The following is a 19095-nucleotide window of genomic DNA, read 5'->3' on the forward strand; positions in this document are numbered from 1 at the left end:
GTGGTAGGGACGAGGGGTGAAATGGGATTGGGCCAAAGTTTCAACAACAACTTCTTGAATGGATGGATGGAGATAGCTGCATTAGCCTTGTAGCTCACGATTTTGCACCAAGCCTTTACTTTCACTCTGTTTTCAGAAGAATCCAGGTCAGACGTGTTAGGCTGGTTGAGTTCTCAGAGTGCAAGGTCATTGCCCTGGACAGGGCAGGGTTAAGAGTAATTGCTGAAGAAAAGCGACCGTTGAACGTGGCCCACCTTCCTTATTAGTGCTTTAAATAATTTGTGGCAGGAATTGAGAGGTTTCCTTTACTGCACCAAAGAGAATCAGTCATTCCCCACGAGAGCACGACCTTCGGTGTACAAACACAGAAGAGGAGCGCCATCCTTAATAAAACCCAGGGGAGCCGTCAGACGCTGACGCGCTTTGATATCGTTTAGTTGATATCTCCCCGTAGAGATCTGAAAGGAGGACCCAGGTACACGCGTGCTGCTTTCTCTGCCCATAAATGGAACTGCCTCTCATCCTTGAATTTCCTCCATCTCCATAGCAACTGTTGCTCTCTGCCAGTAATCCGTGCGAACGATGACTCAGACTCATGGACTTGTGGAAAAACTGGTGCAGAAACAAATCTGACATGGAAAAAATATGACTTCATGGTCAGTTATCCTGCTGAACACACTGTAAATGTCTGACTAAGCGTTGTGTGTTGGTTTAGGAGAGATTATCACATATTAACGCAAAAGAGGGTCTATTTTATTCCTTATTTTCATTGTGATTCATTTCCAGGTGTGTGTGCAACGTGTTTTTGCTTATGTGTGTGTGTGTGTGTTTCTGTGTGTGTGTGTTTTCTTCATGTCTAAATGTCGGTATGAATTGTAACACACACTCACACACACACACCGAGGCCAGATGGCCGACACAGATGTACTCCGTTCATGCCTCTTGATCTTAATACTTCAATATTTCCCGTCTCCCAACTGCTGTTGAGCATGATGCAAAAATTATGCAAAAATGGTGGTTCTTCAAGGGTTCTTTAGTGAACAAAATGGTCCTATATAGAACTGTAAACACTCAAAGAACACTGCATGGTGAAATGGTTCTCCAGTACGTGCTGGATATGGTTCTATTTAGCACTAAAATGGGTTCTGCTATTGTTACAATGCCAAGCTTGTCACAATATAAGAAGGCTTTTTGGCTCTACATAGAACCCTTTTATTTGAAATCATCTACAGCACATTCTCCATCACTCTGAAGCAGCATTTCACCATGCAGAGGACCATTGAGGCATGCACATGGTTCTCTGAGTGTTCAAGATTTTATATAGAACCATGATTTTTAAGAGTGGGCCATCAATATTTGATCGTGCTGTTTAGAAATAGTTGGGCCTGTTTTAATGCAGGTTAACTTGGCCTTGACCATGTTGACTCACCACTTGGATGTGCGTCACACCTACTTTACACAAGCCTCCGCTCTCTCCTGAAGGGGAGGAGGGGGCAGCGAGGAGCAGGTTATTTAAACGGATGGCGCTGGACCTCGGCCGGGTTAGAATCTGTGAGTTAGCTGTGTGAGCCCACTAGCAGGCTTCCAGATGTTCCAGATGTCAATATAGACTTCTATATCAGCAACATTGCTGACTGACACACTTAAAAATTATGTGGCGACCCCTAAAGGGAGCAGCCGAAAGAAGAAGAGAGTAGAGAAAATGATAAACACACACAAAAAAAAAAACCTTTGCATCATGGAAGGGTTCTTCAGATTGACGGAAAATGCACTTTATATGGATCTTCATAGACCCTTTTTAAAAAAGCATTCTATATAGCACCAAGAAAGGTTCTTCCATTGTAAAAAGTTTGACATCCTAACAACAGAAGAACCCTTTTTGGTGCTATATAGAACCTTCTATAGGGAACCATCTACAGCACATTCTCCATCAATCTGAAGAACCATTTCACAATGCAAAGAACCCTTTAATCATACAAAATGTTCCTTGAGTGTTAATGGTTCAATATAGAACCTTCTTTACCAAAGAACCCCTGAAGAACCAATGCCTATGCCAATGCCAAACCAGGAGCATATTAAGAGTAATTTGGCTTGGCCTGTTTTCAGAGTTCAACAAAATGGCAGATGTTTAGAAATAGGGTTGTGGGGAACATCTGGACAATTTGCCGTGTATGGGGAGTAGATAATTAGACTGTCTAAACTCTTAAAAAAGATGGTTCTTCAAGGGTTTTTTGGTAAAGAATATGGTTCTATATACAATCATAAACACTCAAAGAACCCTTTGTATTGTGAAATGGTTCTTCAGTTTGATGGATACTGTGCTGTAGATCGTTCTATACAGAAACCTTTTGAAAAGGGTTCTATGTAGCACCTTCTGTTGTGACAAGCTTGACATTCTAATAATAGAAGAATGCTTTTTGGTGCTATATAGAACCGTTTTCAAAAAGTTGTTATATAGAACCATCTACAGCACCTTCTCCATAAATCTGAAGAACCATTTCACGATCACATCTTCGTCAATATAATGTTGATTTGACATTTGAGACCTAAACATTGAGCTGGACCTTCTCTGTATGTGTGATGTTAGTATTTATTCAACAGTTAGTTCTGGCCACGCAAGCTGATCACTGCATCACTCTGCTGAGACGCCATTGCTAAGCAACAACTTTGACAGCTGTAGGAGACGCTCAAGCCATTTGAAAGTTTTTTACTTCTTACTTTGGGCACAAACAGAAAACGGACACTGTTAAGATCACGCTTGACCGACAGCCAATTTGATTGGACTCTGAAGATGAGACGACACTAAATTCCCAAACTGTCGTCACCACTGAGCAGCTTTTCAGCTGCAGCTGAGACAGAAGACCAGCTGAACAACCTGGAATCAGCCAGAAATGAACCCAACACCATTTGCCAAACGTGTGGTCTGACCTTCAGAGTCTGACCAAATCAGACTGAGCCATAAAACTGACCCAATATAAAACAAAAAGCTGCTCAGTGGTGACGACAGTTTGGGGATTTAGTGCAAGGAGCTGGAGAACAAACTGCCGGCTGAGCAGCGAGTGGGCGGAGCTCGTTACTCTGACGTAGCTACAAGCTGCTTGTTAAGGAGCTATAATTAGGAGGAAGGACACAACAGAACACTCGAGGAGTGTGTTATCACTATAACATCACAGCTGTGATGATCTACGGAGACCAAATCACAGCCGGGATGTTATTTCACGATAACACACTCCTTCTCATCTTCTGTTGATTAAGTAAAGACGTACGACGTGGTCTGTAAATCACCTGCCAGAACTGACCCGTCACATCTGACTTTCATATTAGCGTTGAGAGTTTGTGTCATGATAGGCTAAGGAGCTGCTTGTTACTCTGCAGTTTATGCAGTTGCTGTGCTGTACACTGCTCATCGTTGTTGTTGTTTACAGGCTTTCTACTTGTGTTGGTCTAAACCCTTTTTATGATCCATGCAGTTCTCCAGTGTCTTTAAGTCCTGACCACACCCATCACATACTCCTGAAAGTATATACATACCATGTATCACAATAATCAGCATAAGCCTCACAGCGAGGAGGGCCTGGGTTCGATTCCCTGGCCGGGTGACCGGGGTCCTCTCTGTGTGGAGTTTGCATGTTCTCCCCGTGTCTGCGTGGGTTTCCTCCGGGTTCTCCGGTTTCCTCCCACAGTCCAAAGACATGTAGTCAGGCCAATCGGACGTGGTAAATTGCCCCTGTGTGTGAGTGACTGTCTGTGTCTGTCTGTCTGCCCTGCGATGGACTGGCGACCTGTCCAGGGTGTATCCTGCCTTCCGCCCGATGACCGCTCCAGCACCCCCCGTGACCCTGACGGAGAAGCGGCTTAGAAAATGGGTGGATGGATGGATTATCATCATATGTGGCACTGCAGGTTCTGTTCCAGCGTATTAAATCTCAGCAAAGCTAAATATCGTGTTACAAGAAAATGTCTGGAAGTATTGTGATCATTTTTTTTTTGCCGGATCGTCCACCCTTAGTGCTGATCTCCATAAACCAGCCAGCCGATACTGAGTCTGTCACAAATGTCAGGACTCAATCTCCCACAATCCTCTGGGAGATCACATGACTGTAGCTCTTCCTACCAACCCCCATATACACATGGACTTCATTTCCCAGAATACACAAGGAGATCAGCTGTCTGCTGTTCCCCCACACACGCTCCTAACAGCGTTGAAGATCACCTGAATTCTAATGTGTAACACCTGGCCGGGCTTTAGCAGTAGTCAGCTGCGAGGTTTGTTTCTCCTGCGAACTACTGAGCGTTATTTCGATTGTTTTCCCGGTGTGTGACTTGTTTTCCCATTTCTCTGATTCTGGTGTTTGATTTGCCCTTTTTGGATTGTTTGCCCTGGATCTCTGTTTTTTGTCCTTTGACCTTTTTGCCTGCTTTTGACTACGACTGTGGATTTCGATCTGCCTGTATTCCTTTATCCGCAAGCGTCTCAATTCCGTGGTGTCATTACAGAGTCCCCCCTTTGACCTTTTATTTATTTATTTAACTTTTCTAGATGGCGAGTGGTGGATGACCATCCAAACATGTAAATCTAATGCAGAATATATGGAAAATGAAAAAAATCAGAGAGTGGGTGGCGCTAATTAGTGTGAGAGGGTGACACCGGTTCATCCCAGTTGTTGGAGCATAATGAGCAGCTACAGGACAGGAGTGCCTCTCCTTACAGCCAGCACTGCCTCTCATTGGCATGAGAAAAGAGCCCCTTTGTTAAGTCTGGCTGGAGAAGAGGAGCATTTTGTTTTCGTCGGACTGAGCATCTCTTTGATGTTGCTGAAGAAAGAGAAAGATCCCCAATGCACATGTGCAGGTAGAACACAAGATTCTCATTACGTTCTTTCATGTGTTTGAAAAGAAAAAAAAAAACTGGTCAGCAGGGTCAGAGTCCTTTCGCGTCCTCTCTGGAACCCGCTGTTCCTGATTCATGATGACAAGCACGGTCTTGTTCTGTGTAGTCCAGATTTTCTGGTTTCTGGTGATTCATCTAACTGGAGAGTGGAGAGGTCAAACGTCTCCAGTGCCAGCGCAAGGCCCCCCGAACTAAACCGCCTCTCGCCAAACACGTCTGTCTAGAGGGCTCCTCGTTCCCGCCCATCTGCCGCCATCTGTCCCCTTCTCCTGGCCATCATGAGGACGCAGTGCTGCTGTCTGATTTGAAGTTGGCTGGCACTCTTCGTGTAATAGAGCAACCGGGTCCTCTCAGCCGGGAGTTGGGTTCAGCCCAACGGAAGCAGGACAGCTTGTTCTTTTTCTTTTTTGCAACAGTTTAACAGAATGCATCAGAAAAACTGCAGAAAGCCGAGGAGCTGGCATTCGAATGAGCTAATGTCAGTCCAAAGTCAATTCTTTTAAGCTTGGAATTACACGTTACTCTTGGAGTTGGGCAGCATCTACTTACTTCACCTTCAAACTTGAAAATGTCTTGAAATGTTACCGCAGTGTACCATATTGTTGAACGGTATACAGTACAGCGATGTAAAAAAAACTGTCCTTTTTGCCAAGAAGTAATCATAAAGTTCATTTCACTTTCATGCCCAGATAGCAAGCATACACTGGTCCGCTGGCTTGATAAGGTTGACACCCTGCTGATGTTTACCACTGCTGGTGCACATTGGGACCATCCAGATTACTGTCCTGCATACAAGCTCTAACTAGTTTTTAATCTTCTCAAACAGATTTTAAATGCCCAGAGACTTTTATTTTAGAAAATACACACACACACACACACACAGACACACACACACATCTTCTAAGCCGCTTCTCCTTCAGGGTTGTGGGGGGAGCTGGAGCCTATCCCAGCTGTCATTGGGCGAAAGGCAGGATACACCCTGGACAGGTCGCCAGTCCATCGCAGGGCAGTTTTAGAAAATAAATAAAAATATTACAAACAACTGAGAGAGAGAATCCCCCACCAAGGCAAGCCCCCTACACTATACCAATAAGAGTCCTTGGGCAAGACTCCTAACACTGCCTTGGCCTACCTGTGTAAAATAATCAAATTGTAAGTCGCTCTGGACAAGAGTGTCAGCCAAATGCCATAAATGTAAATGTAAATGTAAAAAAAATGACTAGGCCTGATATAAAACGATTTCACAGAAAATGTTGGAGCTGGATACTGAGCTAGATTAAAACGATTGACTCAACTAATATACAAAGTATAACTAAAGAAAGGAAGGAAGGAAAAATGAGCGAAGATCAGTGGAATTTTGTCTATTACTCCGCTCAACCGTCGGTGGGCCGCCAGGAAAACGCTGAGCAAAAAGAGAGTGGGCCGCTAGCTTTGCCCTTAGCGCACTGGCAGTGGCCCACTGTCCTCTTGCTGTCAGGGTGGTCACCAACAAGTGAACGCACTGCCTGATTTCCAGGGTAGCAGTCACTGCAGGTCAAACCATCTGTTGAACAGTTCCTAAACGTTAAACAGTTAAACGTTAAACTAGGAGAGAGTAGCTGGTTAGCATTAGCTTACCTAGCATTATAATAGCGCTGCTCACCAAAGAACATGTTGGATTCTGGCTGACTGAAGCTCCGAGACGAGTTCAGATGACAGTGATTCAGATCAGAGGGAGTGAAGTCGAGCGGCTGGTGTTGAAGGAGCAGAAAGGTGAAGTTAAACTTGCTCTGTAGCGCTTGAATCTATAAACTGATCGACTAACTTGACGTTAGCTTAGCAAGCAGGCTACAGACCCAAACAGAGCCACACACCACAGTACAGGTTTGATTCTGCTGAAAGAAGTGTGGCTGATAAAAACGCCCTCTTCTGTGGTGTTTGGGACGGGAGCGTTTTTGGATAAGCCAGCGAAAGCTTTGTTAACAGCGCAGGCTGGGTTCTAGCTAACTGATAATAAAATGACCCCCTGTTTAGAGGATTTCTGAGAGCAGGAGTCGAGAGATTGGTGCTGGACTGAAAGCTGAATGTGCTCTGTTGTGTGTGGAGCTCAATGAGCTGCTATCATGCTTAGGTGATCTTTTCGCTCTCACTCTGAATTTCCCCCTCCTTCTGTTAGTGCCACCTACCTGTGAGCTCCCACACCACCAATCATTGAACTGCTCCAAAATATAAATGGATGGATTGTGTTTATTTCGCTGTTAAGATGTGGAATAGAAATTTGAAATAGATTTAGGAATTTTAAAATAACATCACTTTTAAAATATAGCAGTGTAAACCGATCAGGCATAAGATTATGATCCTTGTTTCTACGCTCATTGTCCATCTTATCAGCTCCTCTTACTGCATAGCTGCACTTTGTAGTTCTACAGTTACAGACTGTAGTCCATCTGTTTCTCTGATACTCTGTTACCCTGTTCTTCAGTGGTCAGGACCCCCATGGACCCTCACAGAGCAGGTAATATTTGGGTGGTGGATCATTCTCAGCACTGCCGTGGTGGTGGTGTGTTAGTGTGTGTTGCATGTATGTATATATATATATATATATATATATATATATATATATATATATATATATAACACATTAATGGGAACACACGTATAATGTCACGATTGGCCCCTCCCAGTCCTGTTTTGGTTTACCATGTGTGTTTTTGTTGTTTTTTCTAGTCCAGCCCCCTTGTTTCATGTCTCCGCCCATTATTGTCTCCATCTGTTTTCCACCTGTCCCTCATTTACCCTTTGTTATTTAAGCCCTGTGTTTGCCCTTAGTGTTAACTGGTCTTTGTATCGGTCTTTGTCCTTGCTCTGTTGGATCATGATTCTGATCATGATCATGTCTGACCCCCGATCTGTACATATTGGTGCTATGACCCTGGACCATTGCGACCCTGACTTTGGATGTGCCCACAATAAAAGTCGCTTACCTCCGCACATGCGTCCGCTACCTCGCTCCGCGTCACACATAAATCCAAACAACACTGCAACACCCTTTACTTAAAAGCATATGTCTGCTCAGCAACTTATATCCCACTGAAGACTGCATAAGTGAGTTTAAATAAAACAGCTGAGATGTAAGTTACACAGAAAGGTCAAGATAAAAACAATGGCAGCAAACTTCAAAACCTAAACTGACAAGCTTAAGCTAAAACTTACTGCCATGACAGGCATGAAAAATGTTTATGGATCATTTATTTCTTACCTTTGATGACTTGATGCATGGAAGTAGACATTTGCTTTGACATTTTGTTTAAAAAGGTGCATTTTAAGAAGTCCAATGATGACAACAACAGTGACTCTGCAAAAGTGACTCTTTTGACCATTTCTAGTGCTTTGAATTCAAATCCACAGAAAGGCTACATGTGCTAAAGTACTTAATGGTTGACTGAGGTAACTGGATAGCAACAGTTGCTTATCAGCGGTTCACAAATCTCTCAGACAGATCACAAAACAAGGACCAGTGCAGAAAGCAAATGTCTATATTTAAGCAATAGAAAACGAGGGGGGGTGTGTTATCGCAAAGTAACGTCACGGCTGTGATGTTTTTTCATGATCACACGGCCTCAAATGTTCTTTTGCTTTTATACAACAGTTTAATAAATACAGTAATAAATGAATGAACTGGCGGCGAACGCGGCGTTTAATATGTTGTAATGTTCAGTTCCTTCCTCCTAATTATAGCTCCTTAACGAGCAGCTTGTTGCTACGTCAGAGTAACGAGCTCCACCCACTCGCTGCACAGCCGGCAGGTCGTCCTCCAGCTCCTTGCACTAAATTCCCAAACTGTCGTCACCACTGAGCAGCTTTTTGTTTTATATTGGGTCAGTTTTATGGCTCAGTCTGACTTGGTCAGACTCTGAAGGTCAGACCACACGTTTGGCGATTGGTGTTGGGTTCATTTCTGGCTGATTCCAGGTTGTTCAGCTGTTCTTCTGTCTCAGCTGCAACTGAAAAGCTGCTCAGTGGTGACGACAGTTTGGGAGTTTAGTGTCGTCTCATCTTCAGAGTCGGACCAAATTGGTCAAGTGTGATCTTAAATGTTCCGTTTCTGTGCAAAGTAAGAAGTAAAACCATTCAAATGGCTCGAGCGTCTCCTACAGCTGTCAAAGTCGTTGCTTAGCAATGGTGTCTCAGTGGAGTGATACAGTGTTTGTGAAAAACCGGTGATGTTGTGGTGAAATATCAGCAGTTAGAACGCCTCTCAGCCAATCAGCTCACGTGGCCAGAACTAACTGTTGTATAACATAAAACAACAGTAGACGTCATTCAACTGACAAGTTTTGTATGTATTCTTAGCAGTATATTTCATATATATGGTATATGGTCTTCTCAGGGTGGACTAGGCCCATTCATGTCCCCCTTCACTGCTGGCCTGCATACTGGACATCTCATTATGTGTTTGCGCATGCTGACTGTGGGGACTGTAGACTGTGAGGCTTTGCGAGAAACAGTGGTGTGAATCATCATCTACAGCGAGGCTGTGAATCTTGGCTTTCTCTTCAGAATTAGGCCACAGTTTAACCAAGCATACAGTCATAAACTCTAATGGCCCCAGAGAACATCCAATTTAATTAACTTGGGGTTATCTGCTAACAGAATCAAATTACAGAGGACACCAACAGGCTAATATCCTGTGGATGGTGCGAGTGGGGAGATGGTTCAGGATAAGATGCTGCAGATAAGCATGTGGTTGAGAACATCTTACTCCATTTGATCACAGTAGTGCACTATGACATAAAACTTTGCAGAAATATGGTGTGGAATGGTTCAGCGATGGATGCATGGAGCTGCATTTGTGACATGCTTTTCTACAGATCAGCAGCCGAGTTTAAATAAAAAGTAGATTATCGTACATTAAATTACAAAATGCTTGAGTAGCTTATGTTTTCGCCCGTTCTTTTACATAATCTACAAATTGGGTCATGTTTGATTGGACACGGAATTTATAAATCAGTGTAAATGTCTGGAAATTCATGTATAAAAGCCCTACTAGTGCAAATGAATGGAGACTTTCTTGCATTATAGGAGTGTGTAATGATACTTTGGGGCCACCGGCTTGCTCAGAAAAATTGCAGTTAGGGAATATTGGGAATGGGGCTGAGTATCTGTGCTTTCAGGGTCCCGACTGAATTATGGTACACATCCATTGGTGCTATTTCTCGCTGTATTCTGCCACACTGGACCCCTCTGCTCGATTCTGCTGGCTATTTATATGCCACTATGGCAGAGGTAACTAATAGGCGGACTGCGGTCCAAGTCCAGACCCAGATGCTGTCCTATGTGGACCTGGACCTATACCTGATAAACTATGGAGAATTATTTAACTCTGACAGGGTGGTCCTGTTTTAACCAGCGTAACTTTTCTTGCCTTTACAGTAGCTTTAGCGGCCCAGGAGACTCACAGACCAATCACATGTGTTGTACATATCACGGGTGACGCTACTCAGCCAATCAGATCTGTGCATTACAATGAGCACTGAGGCGAGTGAGAGATGCACACACAGGGACGGGACGAGGCGAGATTTGTAATAAGTACCGGTTACATTTGCCTGATTGGCTAAACGCAATGCGATGGCTGGGCTGGACTGGATTTGCATGGGACAGTAATCTCCTGAACTTTCTCACTTTAGAAGGTGGAAGTGGCCACATCCTGTTACTTTAACACCAAGAAGATGGTTCTTTAGAAATGTTTAAGTAAAGAAATTGATTCTACACAGAACCATGTATTGAACCAAGAACTTTTGAATATCCCTTTGCTTGATTAAAGGGTTCTTTGCATCATGAAAGGGTTCTTCAGATTGATGGTGAATGTGCTAGAGATGGTTCTACTGTATACCGAACTGTTTTGAAAAGAGCTCTAAGCTCTCTTTGCTAAGGTTTCGCTCACTGGTCCAGCTTTGTGCTCCGAATTTTAAGTTTTCCACCATCCTGTTTCCATTAACATCGAGGTCAGCGCACAGAATATCCCGGAAAACCACAGCATGTAGATGCTCAGTGCGTCAGTGTTCGCGCTGTTGGATGTCCGCTGGTGAGACCCAGCAGTCGAGTGGTGCTGTTTGCTGGCATTTGGTCAGATTTTTAAACCTCATCCTCTGTAATGGCTCTGATCCCTGCCTGTAGCCCCAGTGGTCCGTGAACTGGTGTGGGTGGGATGGAACGGGATTAGGCCTCATAGCTGTATGAGAGAGGCTGGAGGTCAGAGAGATGTTTATGATGATATTCACTCAGCCCTAATGCTGGATAAAGGTTGATGTAGCATGAAATGACCCCCACACGCCATATGGTCCATTCTGTGCTTATTTAGGCTAGTGGACTGATGAGATGTGTTTATGAACTAGTTAATGGAGTTGAGGCTTTAACTGTTTAGATGTCCAGTACCCAGACTTATCTGCTTCTGCTGAGGGTCCAAACAAGCCCACAAGTCTGTTTATCAGTTGTGGCCTTACTGTATGACTAGGTTAGTTACTTAATTATTTAATTCAGTCAAACACCCGGCATTTTGTGGAGATCTGTCGGTCCACTAATTGCATTTATTTATTTCTCTGCTGAGGTGTTTAGTAGACCTGTCAAACCATTAAAATATGAATCATATTTGTTTTATTGGCTCAGATTTGCTTCTACAGAAGGAGTTTTTCGGTAGAACTTTGTTTTACAGTACAGTAGAGCCTAATCCCAGATATTCTCCAGCTTCTTGTTCAAATTTTCCCGTTCCACCTTAAATGGAGCAGCAGTTACATTCTGGAGCGTCAGGCGTCAGAACTGCTGGACTATTTAAGGTGGAACGGGAAAGTTAGCTAAGCTAGCTACCGAGACATTAGCATGCTATTAGTGATTTTTAAGCTTTTCTTTGAAGAAAAGGACCAAAATACATAGAAATGACATTAGACTAAGAAAATACAGTGATTACTGTAAATTTTTAACAGAGAAAATTCTCACATTTGCGGGTTTCTTTGGTCGCTTGTGCTGCCACCTTGCCGGTTCTCCTTTTTTTTTCCATAACACTCCGATTAGCGTCTGAAAAACTTCTGTTTGGAGGGCCATGTAGCCCTAACACTTCGCCCTACCCCTCGATCTCAACAACAACTGGGACACCCTCTGATGTGAACAGGTAAAACCGAGGGTTAAGGGCTCAGTGGTGTACCAGGCACGGCCTACTGGGACAAGAACCTGTGGAGGGATTATATCTCCAAGTTGGCCTGGGAGCAGTTTGGGGTGGAGCTGGAGGAAGTTGTGGGTGACAGGGGCGTCTGGGATTCTCTGCTCTCCCAACTGCTTCCTGGACCCTACCTACCGTATCAGCTCTAAGCATTTAATGATGATGATGATGATGATGATGACAATGATGATGATGCTTTGCACATACATATAAAAAAAGGTATCAGGTATGTACACCAGTACTTACTTAGAATGTAATAGTAGATGAGTAGCACTTACTAGTATTAATTGGTGTATAATTTGCCAATATTACTTGTTAAGGCTACGTATTTACCATGACATTCTATGCTGTACAAACTTGGCACTTACTATGTAGGTTCTTGGTATGTGCCAGAAAATGACTTGTAAAGTACTACATAGTCCCCTATTAAATGTATGTAAAATAAAGTTATCCTGTTTGGATTTTTCAGTGCATTTTCTTAGTTTTTAATCTTAATTTTAGCATAATTTTATTAGCGGACAAAATAATCTTCATCAAAATAATATTGCATAAAAAAAAGATTCAGGTTTGACATCCTTTGAAGACACACAAACTACTCCGCCTCTGGTTCATGAAATTGTCATATGACATACTATGATATGGAAATTAGCAGAGATTTGAGCACAAACGTCAAAGCAGCTTCAACGCATGAAATCAAGCGCCAGCCTACGAGCACCTCATTAACATATCATTTACATGATGCATGATTAACTTTTTGACTTTTTTATGTTTGTGAACCCGTTAGAATTTTCTGGTTCTGCATAAATTTGACCTAAAATTGAATCAGATTTTCACACAAGTCCTAAAAGCAGCTAAAGAGACCTAAATTGGCCAAATGAGACAAAAATATTAGACTTGATCATTTATTTATTGAGGAAAATGATCCAATATTATGTGTCTGGGAGTGAGTCTGACCCTCTTGTGTAGCAGCAACTGCAGCTAAACGTTTCCGGTAAATGTTGACTCGTCCTGCATATCAGCTCGGTGGAATTTTAGCCCCTCCATACAAAACAGCTTCAACTCGGGTTTTGAGTTTCCTCCCATGAACTGCCTCTTGTCCTTGCACAACATTTGTATAGTAAGGTCAGGACTTTGACTTGGCCTTTCCAAAACATTAACTTTATTCTTCTTTCTTTGGTAGAACGACTTGTGTGCTTAGGATCGTTGTCTTGCTGCATCACCTACATTCTTTTCAGTTTCAGCTCACGAACAAATATCCTGACATGTTCCTTTAGAATTTACTACTATAATTCAGAGTTTATTGTTCCATGAAGGCAAGCTGTCCTGGCCCAGATGCAGCCAAACAGGCTTAAAGCACGATACTACCACCACCATGTTTCAGAGAGGGGATAAGGTTCTTATGCTGGAATTCAGTGTTTTCCCTTCACCAAACTTAACGCTTCTCATTTAAGCCAAAAAGATCTATTTTGGTCTCCATCCATCCACAAAACATTGTTCCCATAGCCTTCTGGCTTGTCCATGTGATCTTTAACAAACTGCAGATGGGCAGCAATACTCCTGTTGGAGATTAGCAGCTTTCTCCTTGCAGCACTGCCACACACACCATTGCTGTTCAGCGTTCTCCTGATGGTGAACATTAACGTTAGCCACTCTGAGGCCTTTAGAAGTTACCCTGGGTTCCTTTGTGACCTCACAGACTACATGCCTTGCTCTTGGTTTGATCTTTGTTGGTCACCCACTTCCACTTCCTTTGTTGGTCTTGAACTTCCTCCATTTGTACACAGTCTGTCTGGCTGTGGATTGGTGGAGTCCAGACTCTTTACAGATGAACATATCATGTATATACACTACACAGTCAGTGGTCCATATAGTGTTTGTAGCCTATCACTCTTGGTCTCGTTCATGCAGCTTGAGGATTCTTGTTGCAGTGGAGGCTCTCGAGGGGAACTTGAGCTCCTCTTTGCTGCTGTTTTTGCTGTTTCCTGCCAGCTCTGTCCAGGGTGGTCTGCTGAAGGTGCTGACAGTGTTGCTCTTACGACCATTTCAAGGCTGTATTTGAATGAGAGGGCTACAGTTCCAGGTTTCTGTCATAGACACATACAGTGTGCTATGTGCCATAGAGGATATGGGCCCTTTAACCCCCTGTTGCACGGTGCTGCCATATGGCGACAATGACTTTATCTCAATTTTACTAAAAAGCAGTGACATAAAATCTGTGTTTCCTTTTACTTTGAAAGGACAAATGCTTCATGACATCACATGACCAGGAATTCTTGGTATGATGTTATTACCATTTATTCCGAATACCAATTGAAAACTGTACTAATTTGCACTATTTGCGAAAATGTGGTCGTACGTTTTACTGAGTATAAGTTGGATTTGTTTTTAATAAAAAGATGTTTTTAGAGAAGATTTTGATTTTATGCTGCTTTTTTTATGGTTTCTATTTCTATGGTATGATTGCGCATTGTTGCCATATGGCCCACTTTAAAAAATACCCCACTTTAAAAAAAATAAATATATATATTTTTAAATGTTTCCATTATTTAAGCAATTTTACATTCATGTTTAAGTAACAGTTCATGCAATAGAGGGTTAAGATATTTCAGTAGTCACGCGATGTGCACCGGCATGACTGCTGTGTAATACAGTGGCCGAGTGTTCCCCTCCTGGTTTGTGCAGTGAGGAAACAGCGAAAGCTCATTTGTATGAAAATTGCGGTTGAAGCCAGTAGCACCTCCTCTCGTCTCGCCCTCTTTGCCCGTGAGGGTTGTGGAGGCGCTGTGGGCTGAAATAATGCCCTCCGGTTGAAGGGCTCTAAAGGCCCTATGGAAACGGGGGGCGTGGGGCGGCTCTTGGCTGGCCTCTGCTTCCCCCGGCTCGATCTGGACGCTTTTGTCACCCTCACGCCTTCACGACAGGGAGTTTTTATTCTGCGCTGAGTTGCCGGATTGTCCTCATTGAAATGCGCTTTGTTTTTTTTATTTTTCTCTTTCAGTCGCAGAACAGGAAATCTTTTATTTCTTCTTTGTACACGAATTGGACGTAAATGATTTATTTAGACAAGAACTTCCAGAGCAGATCAGTGCAGTTCAGCAGCGTTCTTGGAGGGATGTGGGGTAAAATGAGTTCAACGTTGTCTATCAGAAGTTTGGGGGCAGTTTGTCTTCTTTTGAAATTTTAATTTTCTTTGTTACTTTAGACGTCAAGGACAGTAACTGAGTAACTGAGTAAATGTAATTAGTTTCTGTACTTTAGTATTTTTTGGTGTATCTGTACTGAAGTTTCTCCATTTCTGGGCGTCTTTTTCCTTTCACTCCACTACATTTCAGAGTCTAATATCCGACTTTTTCCTCCTACATTTTGAGAAATCTGTGGTTCCTTTTGGTTTCTGTGTGTATAAAAATGTAACATGTCAAAACGCAAGAAGCGCAAAGCCAGAGCACCAATCAGGGCCCAGCGGTCACTTTGTTTAGAGCTGGTTTTGACCTGTTGGTCATACCGACCCAGTGCAGCACGCGGTTCAACGTCAGCGCAGCAGCGTAAAACTTTGGGAGAGTCTGTTCAACATAAATGATGAACTAACCTAACTTTGTGTAAATAGAGCACAATATAGAAATATGTCCACATATGCAGTCGAGACTGACGCGGCTTTTTTCTGAATTTCTACAAACACCATTTCATTTTATAGTAAATTAGTTTGGGCTGGTTTATGTTTATGAACAGACGCCTACAGATCAACATAGTAAAGTAGCTCATCTGTGATCCTGAGTTTAAAGCCAGTTTTTATTCAACTTAAACTTGGAACTAAGTTGTAAATAAATCTGAAACTGAAACTTTGCTTGTGTGTAAAAAGTGATTTCAGAGCCACTCGGTTCTCCCTGATGGAAACTGTTTACCTTCAGTGTTTTGTGCTTCTGATCATTTTAATAGACGTCAGTGTCACTAATTAATGACGTTCTATTAAAAGACTGGTTTACCAAGAGAGACGCTGGAGGACTTTCACCTGAAATGAGTTCATGAAGCCAGTCTGGTTATAAAAATGATAACAGGACCAGATCAGAGCCAGAATTACTCTTTTAGTACTTTTACTTTATACTTAAGTACATTTGAAGGTAAATACTTTAGTACTTTTACTCAAGTGGAGGTCTAAAGGGAGGAACTTCTACTTTACTGGAGGGATATTTTACCTTGGGGGTCTCTACTTTAACTCAAGTAGATGGGTTGTGTACTTCGTCCATTGCTGTAGTTAAGTTAGACGAAAGGTTTGGTTTATCATAAAGCAGCTGTGTCTTCTTCAAACCTCAGCTTTGTGTCCTTTGGAGAGTCTTCCTTGGGACGAAGAGCAGATTTTACCTAAAGAGCTTTCTTTTCCAGACTGTTTTGACTAATGCAGCCAATAAGGGTGTGTCTATAGTTGTAGTTGAGTTCCAGACTAGGCTGGGGGACACTTCCGAGCCAAAATGCTGTGGATATCAGCGTTTAGCCCCATTGCTGATGAGCTGAATCAGGTGTGTTTAATGATGTGCTGAAGTCTGCAGTGCGTTGGCCCGCGTGGACTGAAGCCTGACACATGTGGTCCAGACCAAAGCAGAAAATGACACATCATTGCATTTTAGTTCTGGTTTGCTTCGTGTTCACACGGACATAAAAGGTTGTACAGTAGCTGTGAAGTTGCCCACTAAACTCTCTGAATCGTTTATGCTTTCTTTATGTCTTGTTTTGTGATATTAGAGCAATAAGCCACGAGACTCCTTGTGTTGTGAATGAAATCCCTGTAAGAGCCTCGAGTGGCTCACCGCTTCTACAAAATGAAGTAAATATATAATAGAATTTATATGTGCAGTCAAATGTGTGTATTGAGTGCTTCATAATGGCTTCAAACCTGCCTTTCAGAGCTTATGAAGAGCTGATAGAACACATGCACGTGTCAAAACAGCATCCGAAACTCAAGTCCATGTTTATTTATACAGCACTTTTTACACAGGTGTTGTCGCAAAGTAGCTTTACAGAAAAATCCCATGAGCGTCGCCAGTGGAGACGGTGGCAAGGGAAAAGCTCCCTAAGGGCGGGAGGAAGAAACCTTGAGAGGAACCAAGACTCAGAAGGGGAACCCATCCTCCTCTGCTCCACACCGGATAGCAAAACAATAAGAAAGGAGCAACATGAACAGAGAACAAGGCTTTAACATTAGTATGAAATGTAATATCTGACACAGGAAAGGGGGTAAGCACATGATTAGAAGTGGCACTGATTAGACAGAGTCTGTGCCGCAGCAGCAGCGTCAGGGTGGTCAGTGGCGTTGACTCGTCTTTCCCACAAACCAAAGAACAACGAGACTGACCTGCTGAGGATGGCAGCTGAGGATGTTCCGCACTAACAGAACAGTTTCACCAGAGTTGGCTTTAATCCAACCAAATCTACCAAGTCTGAACGCACCCTAATAACTGTCAATCACTCAATCAATCAATCAGTCAATCAATCAATCAATCAACCTTTATTTAATCTCAGAGAGCATTGAGGGTGACCCTTGTTTACAGTGGTGCCGTGTTGATACAGAGCAAGGGATTGATAATGTGTAAAAACATAGCAAGTAATAAAAGTAAAATTTCCATCCATCCATTTTCTAAGCCGCTTCTCCGTCAGGGTTGGGGGGGGGGTGCTGGAGCCTATCCCAGCGGTCGTCGGGCTGAAGGCAGGATACACCCTGGACAGGTCGCCAGTCCATCGCAGGGCAGACAGACAGACACTCATACCCAGGGGCAATTTAGCACGTCCACTCGGCCTGACTGCATGTCTTTGGACTGTGGGAGGAAACCGGAGAACCTGGAGGAAACCCACGCAGACACGGGGAGAACATGCAAACTCCACACAGAGAGGACCCCGGTCACCCGGCCGGGGAATCAAACCCAGGCCCTCCTCGCTGTGAGGCGACAGCGCTACCCACCACGCCACCCAAAAACTTAAATCAGCTAAGTATAAATAATAATAAAAATACATAAAAAATACAATAAAAATCACGAAAATATAGCTAAAGTGTAAAAGTTAGTCAAAATAAAATAAAAGGAGAACAGGGTCAAAACAAATTAAAAATGAATGAACGGCTAAAATAATAGTAAAATAATCATAATTAAACTACGAATACGAATAATACATAAACAAACAAATACATAATAAGAGCAATGAAAATAAGACAATAGTGGTAAAAAATCAGGTAATATTTAGACAGGATGTGGCTTTCCTCAAAATAAACCTGATTAAAACGTAGCCTCTCGCTCTCACTGATACAGCTCGGCGATTCTTGTGATACTCTTTGCAGTTGCTTTCGTTAGCGAGCAGCTGGGCTTCGGCACATGAGTTGAAGCATCAAGCAAGGACCAAACTAGAATCAGGAACTAACTAAATGTAAGCCTGTCACAACTATGACCAGAGAGCATGGAGAAAGGAGAATTCCCACTCTCTGCAGTCTTCCGGTTTTCTCAAACGCTAGAGGGCGCTCCCGAGCGAGTCCAAAATGAATGGGTTGATGAGCATTTGAGCAAAATCATAGTTTATAAATGCTGAAACATTTTTAATGGAAACGAATAAAATAATTTCCTGATCAGCATAAAACCTTTTAACACCGCTGTTATAGTGTTAAGAGCTTTTAACCTCGAGTTACAGGAGTTTAAAACGACGCCTCATGTATGTTCATGACATTACTGAGTGCGGACAGCCAATGAGCTGCTCTGCCCACCCATCAATCATCACGCTCTAGCAGTAAAGCCCGCCCCCTGCTGCCCAAAACCCGTTTGCTGTAGAAAAAAGGAAACATATCGGTGAGATTTGTTTGTTTTTTTTGTGACATACATCCTTCTACTTTCTAAAGTTAAAGAAGCTATTTTAACTCTTTGTTTTTAGCTGTTGAGCTCCATTCACTCCCATTCATTGTGGACGCACTCACGGGCGCCCTCTGCTGTTCAGCGGTCCTGTTTTTGATATAACGGGGGAAATAGGAAGTGACACTCTAGGA

The 19095-nt window shown here is 42.9% G+C and overlaps 1 protein-coding gene across 1 annotated transcript in view; it reads left to right on the forward strand.

Annotated features, from left to right (window-relative positions):
* Nucleotides 1–19095, forward strand: part of LOC108441960 — a 126246-nt gene that overhangs the window by 31053 nt on the left and 76098 nt on the right. The window lies entirely within an intron of this gene.

Source organism: Pygocentrus nattereri, chromosome 2, assembly GCF_015220715.1.
Source record: "Pygocentrus nattereri isolate fPygNat1 chromosome 2, fPygNat1.pri, whole genome shotgun sequence".
Classification (NCBI taxonomy): Eukaryota; Metazoa; Chordata; class Actinopteri; order Characiformes; family Serrasalmidae; genus Pygocentrus; species Pygocentrus nattereri.